The 9,935-nt window shown below is 41.8% G+C and overlaps 44 non-coding genes across 44 annotated transcripts; all 44 read left to right on the top strand.

Moving 5' to 3' along the window:
• Nucleotides 1–57: 57 nt before the first annotated feature.
• Nucleotides 58–138, top strand: Trnar-ucu (transfer RNA arginine (anticodon UCU)). The gene has a single exon. It is a non-coding gene; the product is annotated as a tRNA-Arg (tRNA).
• A 108-nt stretch (nt 139–246) lies between these two features.
• On the top strand, nt 247–319 carry Trnar-ucu (transfer RNA arginine (anticodon UCU)). Its single transcript has one exon. It is a non-coding gene; the product is annotated as a tRNA-Arg (tRNA).
• A 108-nt stretch (nt 320–427) lies between these two features.
• Nucleotides 428–500, top strand: Trnar-ucu (transfer RNA arginine (anticodon UCU)). The gene has a single exon. It is a non-coding gene; the product is annotated as a tRNA-Arg (tRNA).
• A 108-nt stretch (nt 501–608) lies between these two features.
• On the top strand, nt 609–681 carry Trnar-ucu (transfer RNA arginine (anticodon UCU)). Its single transcript has one exon. It is a non-coding gene; the product is annotated as a tRNA-Arg (tRNA).
• A 107-nt stretch (nt 682–788) lies between these two features.
• Trnar-ucu (transfer RNA arginine (anticodon UCU)) lies at nt 789–861 on the top strand. Its single transcript has one exon. It is a non-coding gene; the product is annotated as a tRNA-Arg (tRNA).
• Nucleotides 862–969: 108 nt separating this feature from the next.
• Trnar-ucu (transfer RNA arginine (anticodon UCU)) lies at nt 970–1,042 on the top strand. Its single transcript has one exon. It is a non-coding gene; the product is annotated as a tRNA-Arg (tRNA).
• Nucleotides 1,043–1,150: 108 nt separating this feature from the next.
• Nucleotides 1,151–1,223, top strand: Trnar-ucu (transfer RNA arginine (anticodon UCU)). The gene has a single exon. It is a non-coding gene; the product is annotated as a tRNA-Arg (tRNA).
• A 108-nt stretch (nt 1,224–1,331) lies between these two features.
• Trnar-ucu (transfer RNA arginine (anticodon UCU)) lies at nt 1,332–1,403 on the top strand. Its single transcript has one exon. It is a non-coding gene; the product is annotated as a tRNA-Arg (tRNA).
• Nucleotides 1,404–1,511: 108 nt separating this feature from the next.
• On the top strand, nt 1,512–1,584 carry Trnar-ucu (transfer RNA arginine (anticodon UCU)). The gene has a single exon. It is a non-coding gene; the product is annotated as a tRNA-Arg (tRNA).
• A 290-nt stretch (nt 1,585–1,874) lies between these two features.
• On the top strand, nt 1,875–1,947 carry Trnar-ucu (transfer RNA arginine (anticodon UCU)). Its single transcript has one exon. It is a non-coding gene; the product is annotated as a tRNA-Arg (tRNA).
• A 108-nt stretch (nt 1,948–2,055) lies between these two features.
• On the top strand, nt 2,056–2,128 carry Trnar-ucu (transfer RNA arginine (anticodon UCU)). Its single transcript has one exon. It is a non-coding gene; the product is annotated as a tRNA-Arg (tRNA).
• A 111-nt stretch (nt 2,129–2,239) lies between these two features.
• Trnar-ucu (transfer RNA arginine (anticodon UCU)) lies at nt 2,240–2,312 on the top strand. Its single transcript has one exon. It is a non-coding gene; the product is annotated as a tRNA-Arg (tRNA).
• A 108-nt stretch (nt 2,313–2,420) lies between these two features.
• On the top strand, nt 2,421–2,493 carry Trnar-ucu (transfer RNA arginine (anticodon UCU)). Its single transcript has one exon. It is a non-coding gene; the product is annotated as a tRNA-Arg (tRNA).
• Nucleotides 2,494–2,601: 108 nt separating this feature from the next.
• Nucleotides 2,602–2,674, top strand: Trnar-ucu (transfer RNA arginine (anticodon UCU)). The gene has a single exon. It is a non-coding gene; the product is annotated as a tRNA-Arg (tRNA).
• Nucleotides 2,675–3,131: 457 nt separating this feature from the next.
• On the top strand, nt 3,132–3,204 carry Trnar-ucu (transfer RNA arginine (anticodon UCU)). Its single transcript has one exon. It is a non-coding gene; the product is annotated as a tRNA-Arg (tRNA).
• Nucleotides 3,205–3,480: 276 nt separating this feature from the next.
• On the top strand, nt 3,481–3,553 carry Trnar-ucu (transfer RNA arginine (anticodon UCU)). Its single transcript has one exon. It is a non-coding gene; the product is annotated as a tRNA-Arg (tRNA).
• Nucleotides 3,554–4,009: 456 nt separating this feature from the next.
• On the top strand, nt 4,010–4,082 carry Trnar-ucu (transfer RNA arginine (anticodon UCU)). Its single transcript has one exon. It is a non-coding gene; the product is annotated as a tRNA-Arg (tRNA).
• Nucleotides 4,083–4,190: 108 nt separating this feature from the next.
• Nucleotides 4,191–4,263, top strand: Trnar-ucu (transfer RNA arginine (anticodon UCU)). Its single transcript has one exon. It is a non-coding gene; the product is annotated as a tRNA-Arg (tRNA).
• Nucleotides 4,264–4,371: 108 nt separating this feature from the next.
• Nucleotides 4,372–4,444, top strand: Trnar-ucu (transfer RNA arginine (anticodon UCU)). Its single transcript has one exon. It is a non-coding gene; the product is annotated as a tRNA-Arg (tRNA).
• Nucleotides 4,445–4,551: 107 nt separating this feature from the next.
• Trnar-ucu (transfer RNA arginine (anticodon UCU)) lies at nt 4,552–4,624 on the top strand. The gene has a single exon. It is a non-coding gene; the product is annotated as a tRNA-Arg (tRNA).
• Nucleotides 4,625–4,732: 108 nt separating this feature from the next.
• Nucleotides 4,733–4,805, top strand: Trnar-ucu (transfer RNA arginine (anticodon UCU)). The gene has a single exon. It is a non-coding gene; the product is annotated as a tRNA-Arg (tRNA).
• A 108-nt stretch (nt 4,806–4,913) lies between these two features.
• Nucleotides 4,914–4,986, top strand: Trnar-ucg (transfer RNA arginine (anticodon UCG)). The gene has a single exon. It is a non-coding gene; the product is annotated as a tRNA-Arg (tRNA).
• A 108-nt stretch (nt 4,987–5,094) lies between these two features.
• On the top strand, nt 5,095–5,166 carry Trnar-ucu (transfer RNA arginine (anticodon UCU)). Its single transcript has one exon. It is a non-coding gene; the product is annotated as a tRNA-Arg (tRNA).
• A 108-nt stretch (nt 5,167–5,274) lies between these two features.
• On the top strand, nt 5,275–5,347 carry Trnar-ucu (transfer RNA arginine (anticodon UCU)). Its single transcript has one exon. It is a non-coding gene; the product is annotated as a tRNA-Arg (tRNA).
• A 290-nt stretch (nt 5,348–5,637) lies between these two features.
• Nucleotides 5,638–5,710, top strand: Trnar-ucu (transfer RNA arginine (anticodon UCU)). The gene has a single exon. It is a non-coding gene; the product is annotated as a tRNA-Arg (tRNA).
• A 108-nt stretch (nt 5,711–5,818) lies between these two features.
• Trnar-ucu (transfer RNA arginine (anticodon UCU)) lies at nt 5,819–5,891 on the top strand. Its single transcript has one exon. It is a non-coding gene; the product is annotated as a tRNA-Arg (tRNA).
• Nucleotides 5,892–6,002: 111 nt separating this feature from the next.
• Trnar-ucu (transfer RNA arginine (anticodon UCU)) lies at nt 6,003–6,075 on the top strand. Its single transcript has one exon. It is a non-coding gene; the product is annotated as a tRNA-Arg (tRNA).
• Nucleotides 6,076–6,183: 108 nt separating this feature from the next.
• Nucleotides 6,184–6,256, top strand: Trnar-ucu (transfer RNA arginine (anticodon UCU)). Its single transcript has one exon. It is a non-coding gene; the product is annotated as a tRNA-Arg (tRNA).
• Nucleotides 6,257–6,364: 108 nt separating this feature from the next.
• Trnar-ucu (transfer RNA arginine (anticodon UCU)) lies at nt 6,365–6,437 on the top strand. Its single transcript has one exon. It is a non-coding gene; the product is annotated as a tRNA-Arg (tRNA).
• Nucleotides 6,438–6,545: 108 nt separating this feature from the next.
• Trnar-ucu (transfer RNA arginine (anticodon UCU)) lies at nt 6,546–6,618 on the top strand. Its single transcript has one exon. It is a non-coding gene; the product is annotated as a tRNA-Arg (tRNA).
• A 276-nt stretch (nt 6,619–6,894) lies between these two features.
• On the top strand, nt 6,895–6,967 carry Trnar-ucu (transfer RNA arginine (anticodon UCU)). The gene has a single exon. It is a non-coding gene; the product is annotated as a tRNA-Arg (tRNA).
• Nucleotides 6,968–7,075: 108 nt separating this feature from the next.
• On the top strand, nt 7,076–7,148 carry Trnar-ucu (transfer RNA arginine (anticodon UCU)). Its single transcript has one exon. It is a non-coding gene; the product is annotated as a tRNA-Arg (tRNA).
• Nucleotides 7,149–7,424: 276 nt separating this feature from the next.
• On the top strand, nt 7,425–7,497 carry Trnar-ucu (transfer RNA arginine (anticodon UCU)). Its single transcript has one exon. It is a non-coding gene; the product is annotated as a tRNA-Arg (tRNA).
• A 108-nt stretch (nt 7,498–7,605) lies between these two features.
• Trnar-ucu (transfer RNA arginine (anticodon UCU)) lies at nt 7,606–7,678 on the top strand. The gene has a single exon. It is a non-coding gene; the product is annotated as a tRNA-Arg (tRNA).
• Nucleotides 7,679–7,786: 108 nt separating this feature from the next.
• Nucleotides 7,787–7,859, top strand: Trnar-ucu (transfer RNA arginine (anticodon UCU)). Its single transcript has one exon. It is a non-coding gene; the product is annotated as a tRNA-Arg (tRNA).
• A 108-nt stretch (nt 7,860–7,967) lies between these two features.
• Nucleotides 7,968–8,039, top strand: Trnar-ucu (transfer RNA arginine (anticodon UCU)). The gene has a single exon. It is a non-coding gene; the product is annotated as a tRNA-Arg (tRNA).
• A 108-nt stretch (nt 8,040–8,147) lies between these two features.
• Trnar-ucu (transfer RNA arginine (anticodon UCU)) lies at nt 8,148–8,220 on the top strand. Its single transcript has one exon. It is a non-coding gene; the product is annotated as a tRNA-Arg (tRNA).
• Nucleotides 8,221–8,510: 290 nt separating this feature from the next.
• Trnar-ucu (transfer RNA arginine (anticodon UCU)) lies at nt 8,511–8,583 on the top strand. Its single transcript has one exon. It is a non-coding gene; the product is annotated as a tRNA-Arg (tRNA).
• A 108-nt stretch (nt 8,584–8,691) lies between these two features.
• Trnar-ucu (transfer RNA arginine (anticodon UCU)) lies at nt 8,692–8,764 on the top strand. The gene has a single exon. It is a non-coding gene; the product is annotated as a tRNA-Arg (tRNA).
• Nucleotides 8,765–8,875: 111 nt separating this feature from the next.
• Trnar-ucu (transfer RNA arginine (anticodon UCU)) lies at nt 8,876–8,948 on the top strand. Its single transcript has one exon. It is a non-coding gene; the product is annotated as a tRNA-Arg (tRNA).
• Nucleotides 8,949–9,056: 108 nt separating this feature from the next.
• Trnar-ucu (transfer RNA arginine (anticodon UCU)) lies at nt 9,057–9,129 on the top strand. The gene has a single exon. It is a non-coding gene; the product is annotated as a tRNA-Arg (tRNA).
• A 108-nt stretch (nt 9,130–9,237) lies between these two features.
• Trnar-ucu (transfer RNA arginine (anticodon UCU)) lies at nt 9,238–9,310 on the top strand. The gene has a single exon. It is a non-coding gene; the product is annotated as a tRNA-Arg (tRNA).
• Nucleotides 9,311–9,418: 108 nt separating this feature from the next.
• Nucleotides 9,419–9,491, top strand: Trnar-ucu (transfer RNA arginine (anticodon UCU)). Its single transcript has one exon. It is a non-coding gene; the product is annotated as a tRNA-Arg (tRNA).
• Nucleotides 9,492–9,767: 276 nt separating this feature from the next.
• On the top strand, nt 9,768–9,840 carry Trnar-ucu (transfer RNA arginine (anticodon UCU)). Its single transcript has one exon. It is a non-coding gene; the product is annotated as a tRNA-Arg (tRNA).
• Nucleotides 9,841–9,935: the final 95 nt, after the last annotated feature.

Genomic DNA, 9,935 nt, shown 5'->3' with positions numbered 1-9,935 from the left:
TAAAAGTTTGACTTACGTATAGCAATAACTTAAATTCCCATACATTCCATCTAGATAACCAACGCAGGCCTTGTAGCGCAGAGGGTAGCGCGTTGGACTTCTAATCCAAAGGCCCGGTTTCGAATCCCGGCAATGGTGTGACGCTAATAGAGTGTGTGGGTGATTTTGTCTGTTGTTGTTTAAAACTTTCACTTGTGTATAGGAATAACTTATATTCCCTTACATTCAATCTAGATAACCAACGTAGCCCTTGTAGCGCAGAGGATAGCGCGTTGGACTTCTAATCCAAAGGTCCCGGGTTCGAATCCCGGCAAGGGTGTGACTATAATAGACTCCTTGGTTTATTTTGTCTGTTCTTGTGTAAAACTTTGGCTTACGTATAGCAATAACTTAAATTCCCATACATTCCATCTAGATAACCAACGCAGACCTTGTAGCGCAGAGGATAGCGCGTTGGACTTCTAATCCAAAGGTCCCGGGTTCGAGTCCCTGCAAGGGTGTGACTATAATAGAGTGTTTGGTTTATTTTGTCTGTTCATGTGTAAAAGTTTGACTTACGTATAGCAGTAACTTAAATTCCCATATATTCCATCTAGATAACCAACGCAGCCCTTGTAGCGCAGAGGATAGCGCGTTGGACTTCTAATCCAAAGGTCCCGTGTTCGAATCCCGGGAAGGGTGTGACTATAACAGAGTGTTTGTTTATTTTGTCTGTTTTTGTGTAAAACTTTGACTTACATATAGCAATAACTTATATTCCGTTACATTCCATCTAGATAACCAACGCAGCCCTTGTAGCGCAGAGGATAGCGCGTTCGACTTCTAATCCAAAGGTCCCGGGTTCGAATCCCGGCAAGTGTGTGACTATAATAGAGTGTTTGGTTCATTTTGTCTGTTCATGTGTAAAAGTTTGACTTACCTATAGCAATAACTTAAATTCCCATATATTCCATCTAGATAACCAACGCAGCCCTTGTAGCGCAGAGGATAGCGCGTTGGATTTCTAATCCAAAGGTCCCGGGTTCGAATCCCGCCAAGGGTGTGACTAAAATAGAGTGTTTGGTTTATTTTGTATGTTCTTGTGTAAAACTTTGACTTACGTATAGCAATAACTTAAATTCCTATACATTCCATCTAGGTAACCAACGTAGCCCTTGTAGCGCAGAGGATAGCGCGTTGGACTTCTAATCCAAAGGTCCCGGGTTCGAATCCCGGCAAGGGTGTGACTATAATAGACTGCTTGATTTATTTTGTCTGTTCTTGTGTAAAACTTTGACTTACGTATAGCAATAACTTAAATTCCCATACATTCCATCTAGATAACCAACGCAGCCCTTGTAGCGCAGAGGATAGCGCGTTGGACTTCTAATCCAAAGGCCCGGTTTCGAATCCCGGTAATGGTGTGACGCTAATAGAGTGTGTGGGTGATTTTGTCTGTTGTTGTTTAAAACTTTCACTTGTGTATAGGAATAACTTATATTCCCTTACATTCAATCTAGATAACCAACGCAGCCCTTGTAGCGCAGAGGATAGCGCGTTGGACTTCTAATCCAAAGGTCCCGGGTTCGAATCCCGGCACGGGTATGACTATAATAGAATGTTTGGTTTGTTTTTGTCTGTTCAAATGTAAAAGTTTGACTTACGTATAGCAATAACTTAAATTCCCATACATTCCATCTCGATAACCAACGCAGCCCTTGTAGCGCAGAGGATAGCGCGTTGGATTTTTAATCCAAAGGTCCCGGGTTCGAATCCCTGCAAGGGTGTGACGCTAATAGAGTGTGTGGGTTATTTTGTCTGTTGTTGTTTAAAACTTTCACTTGAGTATAGGAATAACTTATATTCCCTTACATTCAATCTAGATAACCAACGCAGCCCTTGTAGCGCAGAGGATAACGCGTTGGACTTCTAATCCAAAGGTCCCGGGTTCGAATCCCGGCAAGGGTGTGACTATAATAGAGTGTTTGGTTTATTTTGTCTGTTCATGTGTAAAAGTTTGACTTACGTATAGCAATAACTTAAATTCCCATATATTCCATCTAGATAACCAACGCAGCCCTTGTAGCGCAGAAGCTAGCGCGCTGGACTTCTAATTCAAAGGTCCCGGGTTCGAATCCCGGCAAGGGTATTACTATAATAGAGTGTTTGGTTTATTTTGTCTGTTCATGTGTAAAAGTTTGACTTACGTATAGCAATAACTTAAATTCCATTCATACATTCCATCTAGATAACCAACGCAGCCCTTGTAGCGCAGAGGATAGCGCGTTGGACTTCTAATCCAAAGGTCCCGGGTTCGAATCCCGGCAAGGGTGTGACTATAATAGAGTGTTTGGTTTATTTTGTCTGTTCTTGTGTAAAACTTTGACTTACGTATAGCAATAACTTAAATTCCCATATATTCCATCTAGATAACCAACGCAGCCCTTGTAGCGCAGAGGATAGCGCGTTGGACTTCTAATCCAAAGGTCCCGGTTTCGAATCCCGGCAAGGGTGTGACTATAATAGAGTGTTTGGTTTATTTTGTCTGTTCTTGTGTAAAACCTTGACTTACGTATAGCAATAACTTAAATTCCCATACATTCCATCTTAATAACCAATGAAGCCCTAGTAGCGCAGAGGATAGCACGTTGGACTTCTAATCCAGAGGTCCCGGGTTCGAATCCCGGCAAGAGTGTGACTATAATAGAGTGTTGGGTTTATTTTGTCTGTTCTTGTGTAAAACTTTGACTAACGTATAGCAATAACTTAAATTCCCATACATTCCATCTAGATAACCAACGCAGTCCTTCTAGAGAAAAGGATAGCGCGTTGGACTTCAAATCCAGTGATTCCGGCAAGGATGTATTGCCAATAGAGTGTGTGGTTTATTTTGTCTGTTCATGTGTAAAAGTTTGACATACGTATAGCAATAACTTAAATTCCCATATATTCCATCTAGATAACCAACGCAGCCGGTGTAGCGCAGAGGCTAGCGCGCTGGACCTCTAATTCCAAGGTCCCGGGTTCGAATCCCGGCAAGGGTGTGCCTATAATAGAGTGTTTGGTTTATTTTGTCTGTTCATGTGTAAAAGTTTGACTTACGTATAGCAATAACTTAAATTCCCATATATTCCATCTAGATAACCAACGCAGCCCTTGTAGCGCTGAGGATAGCGCGTGGGACTTCTAATCCAAAGGTCCCGGGTTCGAATCCCGGCAAGGGTGTGACTATAATAGAGTGTTTGGTTTATTTTGTCTGTTCTTGTGTAAAACTTTGACTTACGTATAGCAACAACTTAAATTCCCATACATTCCATCTAGATAACCAACGCAGTCCTTCTAGAGAAAAGGATAGCGCGTTGGTCTTCAAATCCAGAGATTCCGGCAAGGATGTAACGCCAATAGAGTGTGTGGTTTATTTTGTCTGTTGTTGTTTAAAACTTTGACATACGTACGGCAATAACTTAAATTCCCATACATTCCATCTAGATAACCACCGCAGCCCTTGTAGCACAGAGGATAGCGCGTTGGACTTCTAATCCAAAGATCCCGGGTTCGAACCCCGGCAAGGGTGTGACTGTAATAGACTGCTTGGTTTATTTTGTCTGTTCTTGTGTAAAACTTTGACTAACGTATAGCAATAACTTAAATTCCCATACATTCCATCTAGATAACCAACGCAGTCCTTCTAGAGAAAAGGATAGCGCGTTGGACTTCAAATCCAGAGATTCCGGCAAGGATGTATTGCCAATAGAGTGTGTGGTTTATTTTGTCTGTTCATGTGTAAAAGTTTGACTTACGTATAGCAATAACTTAAATTCCCATACATTCCATCTAGATAACCAACGCAGGCCTTGTAGCGCAGAGGGTAGCGCGTTGCACTTCTAATCCAAAGGCCCGGTTTCGAATCCCGGCAATGGTGTGACGCTAATAGAGTGTGTGGGTGATTTTGTCTGTTGTTGTTTAAAACTTTCACTTGTGTATAGGAATAACTTATATTCCCTTACATTCAATCTAGATAACCAACGTAGCCCTTGTAGCGCAGAGGATAGCGCGTTGGACTTCTAATCCAAAGGTCCCGGGTTCGAATCCCGGCAAGGGTGTGACTATAATAGACTCCTTGGTTTATTTTGTCTGTTCTTGTGTAAAACTTTGACTTACGTATAGCAATAACTTAAATTCCCATACATTCCATCTAGATAACCAACGCAGACCTTGTAGCGCAGAGGATAGCGCGTTGGACTTCTAATCCAAAGGTCCCGGGTTCGAGTCCCTGCAAGGGTGTGACTATAATAGAGTGTTTGGTTTATTTTGTCTGTTCATGTGTAAAAGTTTGACTTACGTATAGCAGTAACTTAAATTCCCATATATTCCATCTAGATAACCAACGCAGCCCTTGTAGCGCAGAGGATAGCGTGTTGGACTTCTAATCCAAAGGTCCCGTGTTCGAATCCCGGGAAGGGTGTGACTATAACAGAGTGTTTGTTTATTTTGTCTGTTTTTGTGTAAAACTTTGACTTACATATAGCAATAACTTATATTCCGTTACATTCCATCTAGATAACCAACGCAGCCCTTGTAGCGCAGAGGATAGCGCGTTCGACTTCTAATCCAAAGGTCCCGGGTTCGAATCCCGGCAAGTGTGTGACTATAATAGAGTGTTTGGTTCATTTTGTCTGTTCATGTGTAAAAGTTTGACTTACCTATAGCAATAACTTAAATTCCCATATATTCCATCTAGATAACCAACGCAGCCCTTGTAGCGCAGAGGATAGCGCGTTGGATTTCTAATCCAAAGGTCCCGGGTTCGAATCCCGCCAAGGGTGTGACTAAAATAGAGTGTTTGGTTTATTTTGTATGTTCTTGTGTAAAACTTTGACTTACGTATAGCAATAACTTAAATTCCTATACATTCCATCTAGGTAACCAACGTAGCCCTTGTAGCGCAGAGGATAGCGCGTTGGACTTCGAATCCAAAGGTCCCGGGTTCGAATCCCGGCAAGGGTGTGACTATAATAGACTGCTTGATTTATTTTGTCTGTTCTTGTGTAAAACTTTGACTTACGTATAGCAATAACTTAAATTCCCATACATTCCATCTAGATAACCAACGCAGCCCTTGTAGCGCAGAGGATAGCGCGTTGGACTTCTAATCCAAAGGCCCGGTTTCGAATCCCGGTAATGGTGTGACGCTAATAGAGTGTGTGGGTGATTTTGTCTGTTGTTGTTTAAAACTTTCACTTGTGTATAGGAATAACTTATATTCCCTTACATTCAATCTAGATAACCAACGCAGCCCTTGTAGCGCAGAGGATAGCGCGTTGGACTTCTAATCCAAAGGTCCCGGGTTCGAATCCCGGCACGGGTGTGACTATAATAGAATGTTTGGTTTGTTTTTGTCTGTTCAAATGTAAAAGTTTGACTTACGTATAGCAATAACTTAAATTCCCATACATTCCATCTCGATAACCAACGCAGCCCTTGTAGCGCAGAGGATAGCGCGTTGGATTTTTAATCCAAAGGTCCCGGGTTCGAATCCCTGCAAGGGTGTGACGCTAATAGAGTGTGTGGGTTATTTTGTCTGTTGTTGTTTAAAACTTTCACTTGAGTATAGGAATAACTTATATTCCCTTACATTCAATCTAGATAACCAACGCAGCCCTTGTAGCGCAGAGGATAACGCGTTGGACTTCTAATCCAAAGGTCCCGGGTTCGAATCCCGGCAAGGGTGTGACTATAATAGAGTGTTTGGTTTATTTTGTCTGTTCATGTGTAAAAGTTTGACTTACGTATAGCAATAACTTAAATTCCCATATATTCCATCTAGATAACCAACGCAGCCCTTGTAGCGCAGAGGCTAGCGCGCTGGACTTCTAATTCAAAGGTCCCGGGTTCGAATCCCGGCAAGGGTATTACTATAATAGAGTGTTTGGTTTATTTTGTCTGTTCATGTGTAAAAGTTTGACTTACGTATAGCAATAACTTAAATTCCATTCATACATTCCATCTAGATAACCAACGCAGCCCTTGTAGCGCAGAGGATAGCGCGTTGGACTTCTAATCCAAAGGTCCCGGGTTCGAATCCCGGCAAGGGTGTGACTATAATAGAGTGTTTGGTTTATTTTGTCTGTTCTTGTGTAAAACTTTGACTTACGTATAGCAATAACTTAAATTCCCATACATTCCATCTAGATAACCAACGCAGCCCTTGTAGCGCAGAGGATAGCGCGTTGGACTTCTAATCCAAAGGTCCCGGTTTCGAATCCCGGCAAGAGTGTGACTATAATAGAGTGTTTGGTTTATTTTGTCTGTTCTTGTGTAAAACCTTGACTTACGTATAGCAATAACTTAAATTCCCATACATTCCATCTTAATAACCAATGAAGCCCTAGTAGCGCAGAGGATAGCACGTTGGACTTCTAATCCAGAGGTCCCGGGTTCGAATCCCGGCAAGAGTGTGACTATAATAGAGTGTTGGGTTTATTTTGTCTGTTCTTGTGTAAAACTTTGACTTACGTATAGCAATAACTTAAATTCCCATACATTCCATCTAGATAATTAACGCAGCCCTTGTAGCACAGAGGATAGCGCGTTGGACTTCTAATGCAAAGGTCCCGGGTTCGAACCCCGGCAAGGGTGTGACTGTAATAGACTGCTTGGTTTATTTTGTCTGTTCTTGTGTAAAACTTTGACTAACGTATAGCAATAACTTAAATTCCCATACATTCCATCTAGATAACCAACGCAGTCCTTCTAGAGAAAAGGATAGCGCGTTTGACTTCAAATCCAGAGATTCCGGCAAGGATGTATTGCCAATAGAGTGTGTGGTTTATTTTGTCTGTTCATGTGTAAAAGTTTGACATACGTATAGCAATAACTTAAATTCCCATATATTCCATCTAGATAACCAACGCAGCCCGTGTAGCGCAGAGGCTAGCGCGCTGGACCTCTAATTCCAAGGTCCCGGGTTCGAATCCCGGCAAGGGTGTGCCTATAATAGAGTGTTTGGTTTATTTTGTCTGTTCATGTGTAAAAGTTTGACTTACGTATAGCAATATCTTAAATTCCCATATATTCCATCTAGATAACCAACGCAGCCCTTGTAGCGCAGAGGATAGCGCGTTGGACTTCTAATCCAAAGGTCCCGGGTTCGAATCCCGGCAAGGGTGTGACTATAATAGAGTGTTTGGTTTATTTTGTCTGTTCTTGTGTAAAAGTTTGACTTACGTATAGCAACAACTTAAATTCCCATACATTCCATCTAGATAACCAACGCAGTCCTTCTAGAGAAAAGGATAGCGCGTTGGTCTTCAAATCCAGAGATTCCGGCAAGGATGTAACGCCAATAGAGTGTGTGGTTTATTTTGTCTGTTGTTGTTTAAAACTTTGACATACGTACAGCAATAACTTAAATTCCTATACATTCCATTTAGATAACCAACGCAGCCCTTGTAGCGCACAGGATAGCGCGTTGGACTTCTAATCCAAAGGTCCCGGGTTCGAATCCCGGCAAGGGTGTGACTATAATAGAGTGTTTGGTTCATTTTGTCTGTTCATGTGTAAAAGTTTGACTTACCTATAGCAATAACTTAAATTCCCATATATTCCATCTAGATAACCAACGCAGCCCTTGTAGCGCAGAGGATAGCGCGTTGGATTTCTAATCCAAAGGTCCCGGGTTCGAATCCCGCCAAGGGTGTGACTAAAATAGAGTGTTTGGTTTATTTTGTATGTTCTTGTGTAAAACTTTGACTTACGTATAGCAATAACTTAAATTCCTATACATTCCATCTAGGTAACCAACGTAGCCCTTGTAGCGCAGAGGATAGCTCGTTGGACTTCTAATCCAAAGGTCCCGGGTTCGAATCCCGGCAAGGGTGTGACTATAATAGACTGCTTGATTTATTTTGTCTGTTCTTGAGTAAAACTTTGACTTACGTATAGCAATAACTTAAATTCCCATACATTCCATCTAGATAACCAACGCAGCCCTTGTAGCGCAGAGGATAGCGCGTTGGACTTCTAATCCAAAGGCCCGGTTTCGAATCCCGGTAATGGTGTGACGCTAATAGAGTGTGTGGGTGATTTTGTCTGTTGTTGTTTAAAACTTTCACTTGTGTATAGGAATAACTTATATTCCCTTACATTCAATCTAGATAACCAACGCAGCCCTTGTAGCGCAGAGGATAGCGCGTTGGACTTCTAATCCAAAGGTCCCGGGTTCGAATCCCGGCACGGGTGTGACTATAATAGAATGTTTGGTTTGTTTTTGTCTGTTCAAATGTAAAAGTTTGACTTACGTATAGCAATAACTTAAATTCCCATACATTCCATCTCGATAACCAACGCAGCCCTTGTAGCGCAGAGGATAGCGCGTTGGATTTTTAATCCAAAGGTCCCGGGTTCGAATCCCTGCAAGGGTGTGACGCTAATAGAGTGTGTGGGTTATTTTGTCTGTTGTTGTTTAAAACTTTCACTTGAGTATAGGAATAACTTATATTCCCTTACATTCAATCTAGATAACCAACGCAGCCCTTGTAGCGCAGAGGATAACGCGTTGGACTTCTAATCCAAAGGTCCCGGGTTCGAATCCCGGCAAGGGTGTGACTATAATAGAGTGTTTGGTTTATTTTGTCTGTTCATGTGTAAAAGTTTGACTTACGTATAGCAATAACTTAAATTCCCATATATTCCATCTAGACAACCAACGCAGCCCTTGTAGCGCAGAGGCTAGCGCGCTGGACTTCTAATTCAAAGGTCCCGGGTTCGAATCCCGGCAAGGGTATTACTATAATAGAGTGTTTGGTTTATTTTGTCTGTTCATGTGTAAAAGTTTGACTTACGTATAGCAATAACTTAAATTCCATTCATACATTCCATCTAGATAACCAACGCAGCCCTTGTAGCGCAGAGGATAGCGCGTTGGACTTCTAATCCAAAGGTCCCGGGTTCGAATCCCGGCAAGGGTGTGACTATAATAGAGTGTTTGGTTTATTTTGTCTGTTCTTGTGTAAAACTTTGACTTACGTATAGCAATAACTTAAATTCCCATACATTCCATCTAGATAACCAACGCAGCCCTTGTAGCGCAGAGGATAGCGCGTTGGACTTCTAATCCAAAGGTCCCGGTTTCGAATCCCGGCAAGGGTGTGACTATAATAGAGTGTTTGGTTTATTTTGTCTGTTCTTGTGTAAAACCTTGACTTACGTATAGCAATAACTTAAATTCCCATACATTCCATCTTAATAACCAATGAAGCCCTAGTAGCGCAGAGGATAGCACGTTGGACTTCTAATCCAGAGGTCCCGGGTTCGAATCCCGGCAAGAGTGTGACTATAATAGAGTGTTGGGTTTATTTTGTCTGTTCTTGTGTAAAACTTTGACTTACGTATAGCAATAACTTAAATTCCCATACATTCCATCTAGATAATTAACGCAGCCCTTGTAGCACAGAGGATAGCGCGTTGGACTTCTAATGCAAAGGTCCCGGGTTCGAACCCCGGCAAGGGTGTGACTGTAATAGACTGCTTGGTTTATTTTGTCTGTTCTTGTGTAAAACTTTGACTAACGTATAGCAATAACTTAAATTCCCATACATTCCATCTAGATAACCAACGCAGTCCTTCTAGAGAAAAGGATAGCGCGTTTGACTTCAAATCCAGAGATTCCGGCAAGGATGTATTGCCAATAGAGTGTGTGGTTTATTTTGTCTGTTCATGTGTAAAAGTTTGACATACGTATAGCAATAACTTAAATTCCCATATATTCCATCTAGATAACCAACGCAGCCCGTGTAGCGCAGAGGCTAGCGCGCTGGACCTCTAATTCCAAGGTCCCGGGTTCGAATCCCGGCAAGGGTGTGCCTATAATAGAGTGTTTGGTTTATTTTGTCTGTTCATGTGTAAAAGTTTGACTTACGTATAGCAATATCTTAAATTCCCATATATTCCATCTA

Source organism: Argiope bruennichi, chromosome 5 (genome assembly GCF_947563725.1).
Source record: "Argiope bruennichi chromosome 5, qqArgBrue1.1, whole genome shotgun sequence".
NCBI classification, from domain to species: Eukaryota; Metazoa; Arthropoda; class Arachnida; order Araneae; family Araneidae; genus Argiope; species Argiope bruennichi.
The sequence above is the reverse complement of the archived record's forward strand: the minus strand, read 5'-3'. Positions and strand labels throughout refer to the sequence as shown.